The 16,291-nt window shown below is 47.8% G+C and overlaps 1 protein-coding gene across 2 annotated transcripts in view; it reads right to left on the reverse strand.

The window, feature by feature from the left end:
* The window catches only part of NUP58 (nucleoporin 58), an 891,091-nt gene that overhangs the window by 751,345 nt on the left and 123,455 nt on the right, over nt 1-16,291 (reverse strand). The window lies entirely within an intron of this gene.

Raw genomic sequence — 16,291 nt, forward strand, 5'->3', positions numbered from 1 at the left:
CTTTCTCCGCTTTAACATCCTGCCGTACTAGGAGTATTTGGGGGCTTGGACACTTGTCCCACCTAGATGAAAGAGTATGCATGTTATGCCAAAAGGAGGTACAGTCGATTAGGCACCTCTTAACAGCATGTAACTGCCTACAGGAATGGTATTATAAGGGTTATAATGATTTAGTATGTGACCTTAGAATGATAACTAGAGACCAATTTTGGTCTACCATTTACATGGCAGAAACTCTGGTATATGTGGGAGATGCATACTATATATGGAAGAAAATCACCCTTAGACTGAATGAAATGATGCTAGGGTAGATGTCTACGTTATCTGGTTTTGCACAGAAATTCTTTTCATACCCTAAAGCGATACTCAACTGCTTCAACCAATAGAGATATGGCATTAAAGATAACTAATGGTATTATATGCTCCTTTTTAATATTTTTCAAACAATTTTATTATGTAGGAAATGGAAATTGTTTAAATGAATATTGAATGTGTTAGGGAGAATTCTCTGTTTAGGCTGAATTTCCTAACCTAGTGAGTCCCCCAGCAGCTTTGCTGGATTTTTGGGGTTTATTTTTTTCTCCTGTCAAGAGTGAGACTCTTTTACCCTCACTCTTGGGCATGATTTGAGTGTGTTTCTTTGAATCTAGATGTGTTTAATGGGCTATGGGGTCTTTTACTCCATTGGGCTTCATGTGTTTTTGTGATGTGTGTTACACAGCACCCTCAGTGCAGTAACACAGGGGTGTCATAGTGACCCCCCAGTATAGACTCCATACCCTGGGACTGACCGTCTCCCAGGGCATGTAAAGTCACCATTGACTTTACTAGTCTTAAATTCTGACCAGAACCAGTACAAACCATCATATTGTGGACGTACTGGCTGGGGCAATTCAATTGCCCCAGGGTCTGTTAGTCGAGGGGGCACGTCTCCGTCCCCCCTGATCGAGTTTTTGCTGGTGGCAGTGGATACTACTTTTTATATTCAACCGCGAATATTTTCCTATGGGATTTCCCATTGTTTTAGGCTACTATCTTTATTTAATTATTTACGGTAGCCTCGAACATACAGCCGGTTTATTTAATTAATATTAATTCTCCGGTTGGTATTTTTTGCCAAAACTTGATTCTAAAATGGCGTTTGTGTTCTCTTCTGTGACTCCAACCCAAGTCAAGTCCTTTGTTCCACTTTTTGGCGGGCTTCTCCACAGAAGCCCTCCCAAAGTGGTGCCACTCTGTCTGGGGTACTTAGGAGGGGCGGAGGGAAATTTAGGCACCCTGGACTGAGTTGCCTAGGCAACTCAAGTCGCACTCCATCCTGATTGGCCCAAGTGGTGAGCCGGCCGGCTCACCACTTAGCATGTTTGAGTGACAGCTAGGCTGAGTGAATGGGGGTTTGCTGCATAAAAGCAGGGCTTTGGGGACTGGAACTTCAGAAGTCGCCACAGGACCCAAGAATCCGACGAGGGAGAAGCTGAGCCGACCTGCCACGACACCACCACCGGTGGAGCCCTGCTGGACTGCCTCACCACTTTTCCCAACAACAGAGAAGATCTCCCGCCGGAGAGTCTTCTTCCTTTGACTGGTGGGGATAACCAGTTTCACCGTCTTTTCACTTTCCCCGACGTACCTCGTGGCCGCCTTGCCCGTGCCAAGCACCCCGGCATCACGTTTTACCACGACCGCGAAACGAAGGTACCACCTTTAACCGGAAAACTCTGCGGCTGGTTCCTTCCCTGGTAGTGCAACGACCTTCATCTTTCCTCCAAGTCGAGATCTTCTCTTCCCCTGGACGACAACGCAACTTGCACCCACTACCAGGAACAACTGCCACCGCTGGAGGATTCTTCCCACTTAATGTACCGTGTCCTGCCTGGCTTCCCTTGCTACCAACTGTACGGGGTAGATTTAGCCCCCGGTTTTTGAACCTGGGTTAGCCTGGGACACCCTGGCTAAACTTTCCTAAGCCTCTCTAAACTCTTTTTGAACCCTCTGCAAGACTTTCTAAGCCTAGTGTAACTGTGTGATCTTAGGCGCATTTGTGCTCTGCTCTCTCTAAGAGTGGGCCCAGCCTTTGGACTTTGGCTCACCAGTGACTTTTGCTCTTCTGCCTTGCTAACAGTGTTCCTGAATCTTAGAGTGGTGTAACTTTTCATATTGTGTCTTTTTCCCTCCCTTTTTCACAAACTTATTGGAGTGCCATCTAGTTAAGCGCTCACCTCTGTATGAAAATAAGTGGTGTTTTACTGTGACTTATCTGATAAGGAAAAAGGGGTGTATATATTATAATAGTAACTGTGTTTGGAATATTTTACAATAAGAGTGCTGGAGTGTTTTCAACAGTGTGTTTTTAAATAAATAATGATATAATTTGATACCAAAGCTCTGGTCAGTGTTTGCTTGTATTATTGTATCTGAGTGCCTATTGTGTATACTTTGCATACTGCCTAACTCTTCTTGAGGGAAGTCTGACTGCTCAGCCACAGCTACCAGGTAAATCTGGGTGGTACAGACTGCTACCAAGTGGGTTTACTGCCAACACCTGTAGTCTTAAATCTTTTGCAGTGGTCCCTAAGGGAACTGCACAGGTTTCTGCCTAACAGAATGTAATTGTAGCAATGTATTGCATGGTTTTAATAAGTTATGATTCTATGTAATGGAATGTTATGTATACATTGTGTAAGAAAGTGCCTATTGTCGCTGGGTTGCCCTGGGGGCTCCCCGTTTAACTCTCTCTGGCTAACCTTGTGAGAACTACAGTTCCCAAGGGTAGAAAGGATCTTTGAATCCCTTTTACATTTTTTCAAGTGAGACAAGCAGCCCCCCTGACCACCACCTTATGTGGAGTGCTGGGGAGATACTGAGAATCCCCACACCTTTGTGTTACAAGGACAAACTTGCCTTTAATGGCTGGTGGCAGTGAACTTTATTAATTCGGTGCATCTTTAACGCAGGCTGTTTCCACAGCCCCGGTAAAGGAACCCATGGGTGCTCATTTTACCAAAATGGCCCGTCCTTTTTTCGCTATTTTAGTCTTCGGTATTTCTTGTTCCTTTCCCTGACATCCAGGGCTGGAAATTCACTTGTGCAAGGTTGCAGCATGACGTGGGCTCAGGCTCCAGAGTGTCTGTGAAGGCAGAAAGCAAGGAGTCCAAAACTCTGCAGCCATTTGTCTTCCAGTCTGACTGCAAGAATCCAGTTCAAACTGGAAGGCTGGCTGTCCTGAAAGGACTGCCAACCCACTCTACCCCCCCTCCCACCCTACACCCTCCCCCCCCCCCCCCCAAGTTTGAATGTTGCAAGGCTGTTTGATTGGCTGGGTTCCTGCATAAAAGTCCAATCCTGGAAGCTGAAGAGGTAGTCAACCACTGGAACCAAAACCGAAGAGGAAGATGAAGAAATCACAGCTGAGAAGATTTGCAGCGACCAGAGAGCCTGCTGGTAACTGGGGCCTGCTGTAGCCCTTCCTTCCAATCGACCTGGGAGTCCAGAACATGACTCCTACCCAAAGGCTGGTGGTATCCTCTAGTCCCAAGACGACCTGCATTTTGAACCATCCCATGTCATGTTGCAACCTTGCGGGGCTGCAATACCTCAATACCCTGTGACCTCGAACCATTGTGCGGTGCACGGTCTTCCGAATCTTGCCGAAACTTGGTGGCCATCCTGCTGGATCTCCATAGGTACGATTCAGGTCCGATAATTCCCCTCACAAGATGGCTGCACTTTACAAATGACGATAATCCGACTGGCGATATTCTGTCTTCTTCTGTGCTCCTGTAAAGGCACCAAATCCACAGAGCTGCATCCAGCACGAGGAGACTTTTGCCTGGAGCCTTCGCCTGTGATCCTGCTGCAAAAGTTAAGTCCTGCCTTCCATCTTCTTGACAAAGGAATCCATCGACCAGGTTTTTGGATGCAGATCCTGAAGCGTTCCTGCTGCAATTCGAAGAACTGTGTTGGCTGGGGTATTTAACCTACCTTAAGCCTTAGTGATTTCTGTATAGCTTTGGGTGTTCTTCTGTGATTGGGAGGCTACTCATCCAGTTCACTCAGGCCCACTGCAGAATCCTCCTAGGGTGTCTTCTCTGAAGTCCCTGGACACTGAACTAACTTTAAAGTTAAATACTTTCTTGTTTGAACAGTCTTCCTCTGGAACTCTGACTTTGCCTGCAACTGAACCCTCTCTCACCCTGCCTATAGCTGGCACCTAAACCACTAGGGTCCCTCTACTGCCCCTGAGTGAACTCATGCTATAGAATAAGGGAAGGACTGGATATGAAAAGTGTTCCGCATTTTTAAGTATAACAAGTGTGCAAAAGTTGCTTACTTGTAAAAGAGGTTGGGTGGTAACTGTTACTCAGAGTGGGCAGTTACAAAAGTTTATACTTAGCTTGAATGTGTGTTGCACTATTCTGAAAAGTATGTAATGTATAAGGTTAATTTACACACCTGTGAATTGGTTGTGCCTCTTCCTCAAAAGTCATGCTGTTGGTTTCACTTTACTATTCCTGTACGAGTGTCCCCTATTGGGTCTTGCTTCCCCTGACTTGCTGTCAGCCTGTCCAGAATAAGTCGGCCTAAGGTTATGCTTACTTTTAAGTTACTAATGGCCCCTTTAAAAAGTATCTAGGTTTTACTTATTTTGTGTTAGCAGTGTGCCATCCTAAAACAAGTTAGAGTTATTGCGTACCTCTGTGTTGAACTGATCAGAAAAGCAAACAAATAGAATATTACAACATTAGGTCTTACCTGCCAAGAATAGCTGTGTGCCATTCCTGGAAAGTGTTCCTTTAGTTCTAGCTGAGCTTGGGTTGCCCGAAGCATCCAAAATTAGGATAAAGAGTTCTTGCCTGTGTTCCACAAAGCAGAAAAGCAGCTGTAATTGTATATTACACCAACCATGTCTTACTCACCTGGTATAACTGTGTTATCACAAAAGTAGTAGAGGTATACACTGTTACTTGAATCTGTGTTCCACTATTCAGAAAAGTATATTTGCAAGTTGGTTGACTATGATTTCCCTGCACTACTACCCGTGTATTACTGAAAATAATCAGAAAGTAATCTATGATCCTACCCCCCCCTCTGAAATACTGTTAGGTGTTCTAAATAAGGTCCATGCTTTCATCTGTGTATTTAAAGCATAGTGCTGTGTTTATGTGTTTATATGCTTTATGATGGTACTTACTTACCCAAGAATCCCTTGGTCTGCTTGTATATAAAATACTTTATTTTTACAATACATACTGTGTCAGTGTTTCTTTGGACCATATTTATAATACCATTTATTTGTACTGACTCTACAGCCCGCTCTCCCTCCTAAGATAAGCCTGGCTGCTCTGTCTAAGCTAGCCTGAACTCAGGTGGTATAGCCTTATACGAAGAGTGGAGGTTTGTACTGTCTCAGTTGAATGGTTTTACTGGACTTAAGAAAAACTGTCCTAACAGTGCGATCACCCATAAAGTGTGTTGTGATTTAGTTTTGCCAACACCAGAGCAACACCATGACTGTAGTGACTTTTACTGCATTATTAGCCGAAAGTAAATGCATGGTAGCCAGTGGTGTAAGAAAGCATTTTAAGCCCTGCTCCTGTCCATCACTGTGTGTGGACAAAAAAGCACAGCCAAAATGGCCACTTAGATGAAGCGGCTCATGCTGAGACCACAAGAGCACTCTTGGTTGTGGTTGAAACTGATGTCCACTAGTTTAAAGTCCTCCAGATTTAGCAATCTACATTTAGTGTCAAGAGTGCTGTGTTTTTAGCAATTTTCAACATGTGCGTACTACCTGGAATGTGATGGGTGGGATGGCTTGGACCAGCCCAAGTCAATCTGTAGGGGACCCTATGCATTCCTCCAATCTGTACTTGATTCTTACCTGAAAACTGCTTGAGGATGGGCTGTTGCTCCAGATCCCCATTTGGCCCTGCAGGTCAGATCCTGGCTCATTTAGCTGTGCATCTTGTTCCTCCCCGCTGGTGGCATCCTTTCCAAGGCTCTTTGCTTCATGCCATCTTCTTATTTGGTTGGACTAGCTGGTCTCTTCCTCACCTGTAGTTGCTGGGCCATTAGTAACTTCCTTCTGGTCTAAAGTGCCTAATGTGAGGTGGGGGGAGGTCTCTCGTGGTCTTTGTCTTGGAAACCAGATTGGCTTACTGCAGTGCCGACTTATCTGAGTCGTGGTACATTTTGGCTCCATCATGGGACGGTCTGCTTGCTGGCTGTACCCTTCTCCTCTCCCCCACTCCTCCCAAGGCTGACCTGGGACCCTAGCTGGACAGTTTTTTGCTCCTGTAACCGTCTTGGTTGCTACAGTCTCTGCTGCCCTGTGGTCATCTCTTCAGGTGACGTTTGTTGAGTCGCGGTCTCTTTGCCGGGTCACAATTTCAAGATACTCCAATAGGAGCCCCCAACTGGAGGCGAGGTGAAGGGGGGGCGTGGTGTGGGGGGGCAGTGTCAGGCGTGGGGAACAGGTGTGTATGTTAACTTGGCCCCCTGACTCAGATTCTCCATAGACCTATGCTGAGGTTAGGGAATCCTTTGGGAACACAATTGTTTGTGCTTGTTCCGGTAGAGGAATGTCCAGGGATCGTGGGTGCCGAGGTCACTTTTCTGGCTACGATTTAGTTGGCTGGTCACGGTGCTTAGATCTCTGTTCAAAGGCACCTTCCAGCTGAACATCCTGGCAATGAAAAGTTGAGCACTTTGGCGGAGCAGGCGACCACCGGGAGCGAATAACTATTGCAATGGTAATCGCGACGGTCAGGCAATGACAGGTGATCTTCAGTGGACAGTGGAGTATTTGTGCTTTCAGCTACTCTAGGCTCAGCTAAGTGCATCCACCCCGCCCTCCTCCACTCCCCAACTTTATTCTACCAGTGCCAGATTCCAGACGTTCAACAGATTCTGCCCCTGTCAACAGACTGTCTGGCTTCACCAAACTATGCCCCTCCACCACCATCTTGCCCCACAACATAGCAACGTTTTCAAAGCTGATTGGATTAGAAAGTTATTGCTGGCACTGTATTAATTCAAGCCGGTTATCTTCTATGTTAGCTTAAACGAGCATTTTCAAGTCTCTGCTGCCCAAGATTCAGAGAAGGTAGTGTGTTCTACAGTTCAGTTCACTAGAGGTACTTTTTTAGGCAAATTGCCTACTTTTAGTTGTCAGAGAACAATCTTTTAGAGGAGGAGATCATAACATAAGAGGTCTACGAGCTGGACACAAGCGAGAGGGTTGGGACAAGGAATTTTGGTTTCAATGCTAATATCTGGTTTCTCCACCAAGTTGCCTGCTGTCACCACTCCATGGGAAGTACCTAGACTGATCTGCAATATGAAAGGCTTGTGAGAGGCAGAGCTGCAAGCAACTCTACAAAAAGGCAGTAACTTCAAGTATCAACTGAGAGCAAGCAAACTACACAGCAAGTGGCAAGTACCCCTTAGTTAACAGTTTCTTAGGTCTGAAGAAATTGGTTCCAGCTGGCTTTTGTTCCTGTTGTAGTATGGCAGATCCTGTTGTTCCTGGGCCTCAGTCGTGGGGACAAGAGGGAGGATGTCTGGGGACTCCTGCACTACGGTTTGAAGGTTGGCGGCAGCAATTGCCAATTTTCATATCAGCTGCATTTCGCAGTTTCAGCTTCTCGCGAATAGCACCTACGCGGTTCTCGGATACCTTGTGGGCTTTCCTTGGTTCTGGGGTCCAGCACTCTGTTGAGGTGGCTCAGGCTTGGTTAGTCCTGCTTCGAGGGAGTCTGGAGGATCTTACTGGAGCTCGGGTATGACTTAAAAACAACACTCGATTCTGGTGTTCCTCTTCCTGGCACTCGGTTCCTGCAGCAGCAAATGGAAGTACAGACAGCTTCGACAGGATTTCCAGAAAGTTAATCTTGGGGTCGATTGGTCCCACCAACCCAAAGGGAGAAGTCGTCCTTTGCAGGGCTTCTCTAGTCGAGGCAAATGTGGAGCTTCAGCACTGCATCAGGGCTTCACCGGGAAAACCAACAGTCCTGTAGTTGCAGCAAGCGCCTCTTCCAAGTTCTTCTTCAGATTCCTTCGTCCAGTGGTCGACTCTGCCTTCTGTCTAAAAAAGACCTTGCCTTTTATGCATGTTTCTCCACATTCGCAGCCTAGCTGTCATCACATTGCAGGGTGGCTGTCCTCCGAGGACAGCCAGCCAATCACCTTTGGGTGCATTCCTGTAACCAAGGAGACTAGGCACAGGGAGTGCCATAGGCATCATCTTTTACAATTGTGTCACACAGCACCTTCAGTGCACTGGCACAGGGGGTCTTTTAGATTTCCCAAGGTTTAAATACCTTCTCTGAGATAAACTGTTTCCCAGAACATTAGAGTGAAATCGGTTTTACTTAGCATTGTACTTGCTAGACCCAGCACACCCTATCTTAAAATAGAGTGCTGGAGGGGTAACTTCGTATCCCCTGTGTCTAAATGCTTATGTAACATCTTTTGTGTTACCCTTTCCTCAATTGACTGGCTGGTGGCAGTGGTTTCATTTTGAACTACCAAGGTCTGCATTTACTGCAACCGTTCGCTGACCCAGTAACGTGAACCGCGGGAGCCATCTTTTTCAAAATGGTGTCTAGCCATGGTTGCTAAAATGGTCCCCGGTCTTTGTTTTTCGCCATGTCTTTGTGGAAAGGTCCTTGTAGAGTTTTTCTCTGCGTGCCAAACTAGGTTTGGTCTCTTTGTTCATTCGCCTTTGGCAAGCTTCAGGAGTGAAATCAGCCTCTGGCTCCAAAGCGTTTGGGGTGGGCAGGAAGAGAGGGAGGTGCCCGAAAATCTCTGTGCTTAGTCTCCTAGGAGACCCAAATGCACTCTGTGGTGACTGGCTTGCTGCCTGTCTGGCAAGGACAGCCACCCTGCTAGGTGAGTAACAGCTAGGCTGGAATGAATGGGAGAGAACTGAATATGATATTTCATAGGTTATTTATAACGCACTTAATACCCTGAGGTTTCTAACTGCAGACCCGGGGATCGAACCTGTGTTGCTTCTTGTCCTCTTGCTTCCAAGGCGAGCAGGTTGCCACTGAGCTACGCTCCCAATAAAAGGTGAATCTTTTGGCTTAGAAGGCAGAGTCGAGCACTGGATGAAGGAAACAAAGAAAAGATGGAAGAGGACGTCTGCTGCAACTCCTGGACCATTGGTTTGCCCAATGAAGCCCTGCTGCAGTGACTAATTGCCAAGTTTGCATCGACAGAGAAGTCCCTGCAAGGAAGACTTCTCCCTTTGAGTTGGCGGGACCATTCAACTGCAAAGTAAGCCACTTGGACACCATCTCAGAGCTGGTTGAACTTCCTCAGAGTTGCTGCGGGAACCTAATAGCCAGGGAAAGGGACACCAGATTGTGTGCGTTACTTTTAAGCTGGCCTAAAGCTTTTGGAAGATCCTCCGGACTCCCACGAAGCAGGACTGACCAAGCCTGAGCCCCCTCAGCAGAGTGCAGGATCCCAGACGTGAGGACAGTGCACCTTGACAACCAGGAACCGCGCTCATTGCCATTTCCTGTACTACAAGGAGCTGAAGGGCGAAACAGCCATTGAAAGTAAAGTTTGCCGGTTGCAGTTTTGACAGTGCCAGTACAGTGCAGGAGTCAGACGTCCTCCCTTTTGTCCCCACGACTGGAGACCAGGAACAGTGAGATCTGCAGCGCTGCAAAGGAACAGAAATCATCAGCTGCATCTTTTCCTCTTTACCAAGGTACTGCAAAGCAAGTCTAAGAGAACTTACCACTTACTGTAGAAGTGCTTGTAACATCCACAACTCAAGTCTAATCAGCTTGTGGCCCTACATTTAATTCTCCTTTTCATCAAAGACTCCTAAGAACTTGTGCAAAGACTTTCCCCTTACTTACCAGAAGTGCTTTATCCTATCCAAGACTTTTTGCCCATTGACTTTGGCTTAGCCAATTGAATTGAATGACTCTTCAAATGAACTCTAATTATTTGCACTGCTTAGGAACATTTCTGGTCTCTTGTGTTCTAATAACCTTTGCCTTTTACCAACTTTTAAAGAGGATTCTGAATGCCAACAGTATGGTATTAATGTCCCCAGCACCCTTGTACTGAAATCACCTGTGGGTGTAGGTTGTGTCTGTGGGCCATCCCAAAAGGGTCTTGTCTGATTCAGAAACCCAGAGTGTACAGTACTGAAGTAGATTTGTGTGCTATTTTATTGCTCCCATCTGACGAAGGCTTTTTAAACGACTGATAAATTAATTATGTATGCAAGAAACCTTCAGTGCAAGAGTTTATTTTAACTGTGAATCTTTGTGTAACTCCACTACAGCTCACATTTCCTCTCTTGAGATAAGCCTGGCTGCTCAACAGGATACCAAAACTGTGTAGTACAAGCTTATACCAAAGGTTGGGTTGCCTATACCTGTAATCATAGTTGTTTGTAGAATTCCCAAAGGGTACTGCATATAAACTTTGCCTAACAGTGTTCAGATGGCAGCCAACACCAAATGGCTGCAAATTACGAGCGGTTACAATTGACAAATGGGACAGAGAAAGGGCTGAATGCAGTAATGAGAAGGTTTCTTACCTGAAACGCCTGTTCTCCAGTATTGGTATCTTTCATAGATTCATATGCTGTGAAGATTCCCCAGCGTCAGGCTGGGGAATCCTTTGTTTCCCTTGCTAAAAGCAAGAAAAACTTATTTTGTAGGTCATCACCCTTGTTATGGGTGGTTTTGGTCCCAACCAATAGGACCTTGAGTAGTTAGAAACGAGTCCATCTTCCTCCCTTCGGATCCGGACCTATGATTATGACCAGCGAGAGGGCAAGCATCGTTTTTACACTCAGGGGTGGAAGGAGGGCACGTTTGAATCTAAGAAAGATACCAATTCTGGAGAACAGGAGTTACAGTTAAGAAACTTTCTTCTTCACCACCATTGGATCTTTCATAGAATTGCATGCTGTGAATAGATCAAGTAGCAGTACACAGGTATTGGCGGTGCAGAGAATAAAACCGTATATTCTCAACCCCCAAACATAAGAGAGTACCTTGCCCATATCTGCGGCATGCTGTCTCTCCAGACAGTAGTGCTTCGTAAATGTATGCAGCAATGACCAGGTAGCCGCCTGGCAGATGTTGCCCACCATGCCACTGATATTGCTGTAGATCGCATGGAGTGTGCGCATGTGGGGGCGTGGGGGAGACATGCAGATCCTTCCCTGCTGATTATGGCAGCAGGCAACGGTAGAGGAGATCCATCGTGATATGCCTTTACTAGAAGGTCTGTAAGCTAGTAAGAGCTGCATTGAACTGCGGAACGATCGAGTCCCGTCAATGTAGTATTTCACTGCCGTTTGACATCCAGCGAATGTAGGGCTACCTCCGCCAGAGAGATTTGCTTTTGGAAGAAGACTGATAATGCAATTACTGCGTTTTTGTGAAAATCCGTAGTGACCTTGGAGATAAAGCGTGGATTAGTCACCAGGAGCACTATGTCCATGAAAACGCAGGTATGGATGGTTGAATGCAAGAGCTCGGCTACTTATCTGGCTGATGTCACCACCACCAGAAATGCTACCTTCCATGACAGTAGCAAAGTAACGCAGTGGCCATCAGTTCAAAAGGCTTCATGAGGCATGACAACATGGTGTTTAAACTCCACTTCAGCGAGATCCATCACGCTGGAGGAAAAGTCTGAAACAAGCCTTTGAAGAAATGCTTGACCGCCCTATCGCCATAAAGGGGGGTGCCCTTTTTGTGTATCTCGAAATGACAGCCAGGTGTACCCCTATGGCATTCTGGGCGAGGCCCTGTTTGGCCAAAGAGAGCAGGTATGGCAGCATCTCCTACAGCGTAACATCGAACAGGTTAAGGCTACTTTGGTTGATGTCCCATTGACCTTTACACCATACACAAAACCATTTCCACTTCAGGCTATTCGATTTATTTGTGGAGGGGGCCCTGGCCACTGACAAGACGTCTCTGCATTCTTCAGAGATGGTTAGGCTTCCAAGCTCCACAAAGTCTGGAGCCATGCCATTAGGGGGAGGGACACCATACTGTGATGTAATAACTTCCACTGGTCCTGCATGATGCTCGGGTGATTGCATAACCTCATTGGCCTGTCCCTCAAAAGTTGGACGAGCTCAGAGTATCAGGTCCGACGCGGTCAGTTTGGGGCAATGAGGATTACTTTGCTTGGCGTTTCCTGATCTGTACCGTTTTACGCAGGACTGGGAAGGGTGGAAAGGTGTACACAAACAGTCCGTTTCCATACGAAGGCGAATGCGTCCCCCCCATTTGCCACTGCTTGGGTATCCTGCTGGGGTATTGCCTGCATTTCTTTTTGTGAACTGTGGCGAAAAAATCCGTAGACGGGTGGCCCCACCGTCAGAAGAGAGACTGTAATACAGTGGGGTCGAGCTCCCATTCATGGCTCTGCGACATCTGCCTGCTGAGGCTGTCCGCTGTTTGGTTCTGAACTCCTGAAAGGTGAACGCCTGTATGGCGAAGCCGTGCGAGATGGCCCAGTGCAAGATGCGTTGCGCTTCCTGAGACAGAGCCTTGGACCACGTCCCTCCCTGCTTCCATAGATAATACATTGCAGTTGTATTGTCAGTTAGGACTTTGATTGTCTGTCCCCTGAGTACCGGAAGGAAGGGCTTGAGTGCCGACCTGACCGCCATGAGCTTGAGCACGTTGGTGTGCAGGGAGGGTTTGTGGGAGGACCATAACCTCCCCACCCAGTCTGCCCCTCTCCACCCCCCCCCTCCTCCTCCTCCCAACGTGTAGCTGGTCCACATGTGCACCCCACACATGTAGGGAGGCATCTGTGACAAGTGTCTTGCTCCGAGCCAGCTCTTGGAATGGGTTCCCTTTGTTGAGGTTGGCCCCATTCGAGCTGTGCTGTGAGCTCGGAAGAGAGCTGTACTTTGTCCCCCCCATGACCCGGAGACCTGGGACCAGTTGTCTGCCAGGAACTCAGTTAGCGGTCTCAAGCAGAGAATGCAGTGTGGGATGAGGGGTTTGCAGGATGTCATTGTTCCGAGGAGCCGCATGCAGTGATGCACCGTCAGCCACGTGCCTAGTGTGAACGTCAGGAGCCTAGAAGGTGTCCAACCTTTCCGGAGATGGGCACACTTAGGGTTCCTGCGTTGAAAACTCTGCTCCAAGAAACACTAGCTTCTTTGACGATGCAGTTGATGGCAAAGCCCAGGTACTTGAAGAGACGCACCATTGCTGCCATGGACTGCCTTGCCTTTGCCATGGATGGTGCTTGCACCAACCAATTGTCTAGATATGGGGAGACGGGGAGCCTTCCCTGCGGAGACTGGCTGCTACCGGTGCGAGGCCATTTGTTGAAGTGCAAGGTGCAGACCTTAAGCCAAACCGAAGCACCCGAAATTGATAGTGAGAGTCATTGGCCAGGAACCGTAGATATTTCCTGTGGCCTGATGGATGGGGACGTGGAAGTACACGTCTTGGAGATCCAGGGATGCCAGGAAGTCATGTTAATGAACTGCTTCCATCACCTCCTGCAAGATCACCATGATTAACTTCTTGGCGTTTTCGCAATCCAGGGTGGGCCTCCATTTTCGATCCGGTTTGCAGACGACAAAGTACCGAGAGTACACTCCCTCCCCGCCCACTGCCTCGTCCCCACCCACTCCCCCCAACTCGCCCCTTAAATTCCAGGAGGTGTCCGTATGATACTGTGTCCAGCACCCACTTGTCATTTGTCTCCAGTTGGGGGCAAACCTGGAGATCTGCCCCCTCCCCCCCCCCCTATGGAGCTGAGCTGTGGTACACAGTCACTGCTGGGTTTTACCCTGCCGCCCTCTGAGAGCTGGAGCATTGTTTCCGCCGTTCTGACTGCCTGGAATTCTTGGACTTTTGATACCCTTGGTACGATCTTTTGAAGCCCTGGGATTAGTACGATGGGCCCCCCTCCCCCTAGATTATTGCCTGCCGCCTCGATTAGAGGAGGATGTGGACGCCCTCCCTACCTGGCGATTATGCAGAGATGTTAGGGACCGGACTGTGTCCATATCGGCTTTGATGGCCTGGAGGGTTCACCGATCTTTGGGCCGAAGAGCTCCTTCCCCTCGAATGCCATGTCCACCACCTTAGGATGGCTGTCAGTGTGGAAATCCATACATCAGAGCCACGCCTGCCACTTCAGGACGGCGCCATTCCCTACCTGCTTAAAGCCCATCCCCGCGAGGACCATCTCCATATTGATGCTATGGTTGGAGGCTTCCTCCCCTTCCTCACGGATCACCTTTGCCTTTTTCCTTCGGAAGATGACCAGGATTGGATCCAGTTTGTGCCACATTTCCCTGTCATAGCGGGCAATAGCGCAGGGAATTTGCTGCCTTACTGTAGAAGCCCCTCTTCCCAAACTTGTCTTGCTTGCGGGCCAGGGGTACTGGGAACTTCTGTTTGTACGACTTGGCCTTGAGGCCTGCCGGCGATACCACTGACTCAGATTAAGAAGTTAGGCACATTGGTGTGCTCTCAGGGTGGGGGGCGGGGGGTTATATTTCTTGTCCAGTCGACCTTTCACCGCTGGTGCTGTGAACTGGTTGCTACATCGCTTTGAGGCCTTCTTGCCATACATCGGGAGAGAAGGATCAGCTAGGAGCATTGACGACCTCCAGTGTGAAGACACTTTCTCTGGTTTTTGTTTGCTTTTTTACATCTAGTGGTAGGGCCAGTTAGTTCGACAAGATAGGACCAAGGAAATCGTTTGGAATTATTCAACATCTTCATGAGCAGAATCCCCTTTGGAAGTAGGGCTAGGAAGGTGGTTTATTTTTATTCAAATAAAAAGGTTGTGAAAATATCTTCTGCTCCACGTCTTACCTCCTGGTTCACCAGAGTCACCTCAGACGCAACAAGGCTCATTTAGTACTGAAGCACAAAGCTTACTGCATCTTCTCTGACGACTTGCAATCAAAAGGTTACAAAATGTCTGCATAGTGTGACAAACCCTGGGTATTCCCTCCCCCCTTGAGGCTAGGGAGGGGAGCCCACTCACCAAGACCATCCTTAGGGGTCTGGTCAAGTAGAACCTCACTTGGAGAGACTGTCCCTTAGCAAGGACTCCCATTCATGTGAGGAACTCCAAGCAACACACCATAGTAGCATCTGCTACAAAGAATACTGTGAGCGCTGCATATTTGGCTGAAGGCAATGCTGAATCAAAAGCAGCCTAAAAAAAAGGAAAAGGTGTCTCTTTAAGATGAAACGTGTACTTAACTGAGACGAGTGGAGTAACAAGGAAAAGCAGTGTGTGCAGGGGAAGCCCCCTGACAATCACCTTGGAGAAATGGACCAGAGACGAGCCACGAAGCGCGCAGCTTTCGAGGAGGCAAAGTAAGCCAGTCTGATATGCCATAGGTCTGCCACAGCAGAGTAACCATTGTGAACCAGGAGAGCGGAATCCTGTACCAGGTGGTAGCGGGACCATGTCCCTAGCATGGTGGGCAGGACCCCCAACAAACCACGCCGAGACCCTCCGTGAAGGGAGCACAAACAGCTTACTAACTCCAGCACCCGTACACCGCTGCAGCCAGAGGAGAAGCCGAGAACGGAGACCGGCGAAACCAAGGAATGATAAGCCAAACACTCAAGAATAGCAGAGCGAATGCTATGCACTGCAACGTTCCCCTGCATAAAGAGGGGTAACGAGGAGAACGGGAGACTGTCGGGGCAATATTATACAGCGAGAAAAACTTGGCCCAGTAATGACGAGATACTAAAAGTGTTGAACTTGAATTGTGCAAAGCATAGAAAAAGAAGAGCAAGCATCCCTGTGTGGGAAGTACATAAAGACTGGGAACAAAGACAGTGAAAGAAAGTAAATTACCCTTCTTCCGCCACTCCCTGAAAGCTCATCTTCTACACTCCCCCCCCCCGCCTGACTTCCCTTCCCCCTCCTCCCCTTCCCATGCCCCCCTCCTTTCCCCCATCCTCTCCCCTTCCCCTCTGACCTTAAATTAGTAACACATACCACTTAAAGGCAATGAGGACACCAGATAACTCTCCCTTCCCCTCCCTCGTCCACCCCCCCCACCTCAAATCCTACACCGTTACTCCCTTCTCCTACCCCCTCCTCTACCCTATTCCCACCCCCCCCCCTAGTAAATAGTTCTACTTATTGTTCTAATTACCTGTTCATGCTTGTATATAGGTTTCTCTCACTTTTGTACCTGTTCTATTGTAAAGCGCTTTGGCTTGAAGCGCTATATAAATTCAATAAACAAACAAACAAAGGTGAAGAGTGCAGAAAACATGGCATAAAG

This window comes from Ambystoma mexicanum, chromosome 7q (genome assembly GCF_040938575.1).
Source record: "Ambystoma mexicanum isolate Mex_15411 chromosome 7q, UKY_AmexF1_1, whole genome shotgun sequence".
NCBI lineage: Eukaryota > Metazoa > Chordata > Amphibia > Caudata > Ambystomatidae > Ambystoma > Ambystoma mexicanum.